The sequence below is a fragment of the Orycteropus afer genome, unplaced genomic scaffold, assembly GCF_000298275.1.
Source record: "Orycteropus afer afer isolate SDZICR_OR568_19922 unplaced genomic scaffold, OryAfe1.0 scaffold00061, whole genome shotgun sequence".
Lineage (NCBI taxonomy): Eukaryota > Metazoa > Chordata > Mammalia > Tubulidentata > Orycteropodidae > Orycteropus > Orycteropus afer.
The window spans coordinates 12429295-12430494 of record NW_006921648.1 but is presented as its reverse complement, the minus strand read 5'-3'; positions in this window follow the sequence as shown (position 1 = coordinate 12430494).

The window sequence follows — 1200 nt, the reverse complement described above, 5'->3', positions numbered from 1 at the left end:
AAGATGCACCTGACCCAATCCATGGTATCTTCAATCACTTCATATGCATGTGAATAGAGAATGAATTAGGAAGAACGAAGTTGCTGCCTTTGAGTTGTGGTGTTGGTGAAGAATACTGAAAACACCATGCAGCCAGAAGAGTGAATGAATCTGTCCTGGAAGAAGTGCAGTTGGAATAGTTCTTGGAAATGAGAACGACCAGACTTCATCTCACCTTCTTGGGTCATACTGTGAAAAGAGACTGGTCCCTAGAGAAGGATATCATTCTTTGTAACGTAGAGGGACAGCAAAAAAGAGGAAGACCCTCAATGAGATGGATTAACACAGTGGCTGCAACAATGAGCTCATGTATAGCAAGGATTGTGAGGATGACGCAGGACAGGGCAGTGTTTTGTTCTGTTGTACATAGGGTCACTGTGAGTCAAACATGACTCAACACCTACCACAACCACTACCAAAGTGTTTATCTTATTTCTAGGAATTCCTAATGCATAGGGACTATAGGTGGGGTAGGTGCATGTGCAGGAAACATGCATCTCCACCTGTACCATGTTCAAAAAATGGTGCTCTTACTGTGCTCAGTGGGGGAGTTTTTATGGGGGAACATGTCACTAGGTCATCTCAGGACACAGCAACCACTCTTCACATGCTCTGTGGGCCCTATCTGGCTTGAGCCAGTCTTTGGGGCTTTCCAGGGTGTCTGAAAAACAACTTACAGGAAGTTAGTGCAGAGGTGGAGTGTTGCTGGGGTTGGATTCTTTTAAACCTGTGGTTACATGGTGTTGCTGCGGCTGGGCTTTTTTTTTTTTTTAAATTGTGATTTGAGTGAAAGTTTACAGAGCAAATTCACTTTTCATCCAGCATCTCACATATGGTTTGTCTCATGACATTGACTACAATTTACCACAATGCAACAGCTCCCCACCCACTTCCTCCCCATAGTTACCTCTTCCCTGTGTCCTGCCAGCCATGCTCTCCTGTCCCCTGAGCTGTCTCCCTGTGCATACACAGCCCTTCTATTCTCCCATGATTTTTGTCTCGAAGGAGTATATCTACCTAATGTAAATGTTCAGCTCATATGTCTGTCTTTTGTTTGGCTGGAAGCTAGGTTCAATTCCAGACCTGAAGGGCAGCTAGGGGCCATAGTCTCAGGGGTTCCATCAGGTTCTATCAGACCAGCAAAACTGGTCCTTTTTTTTT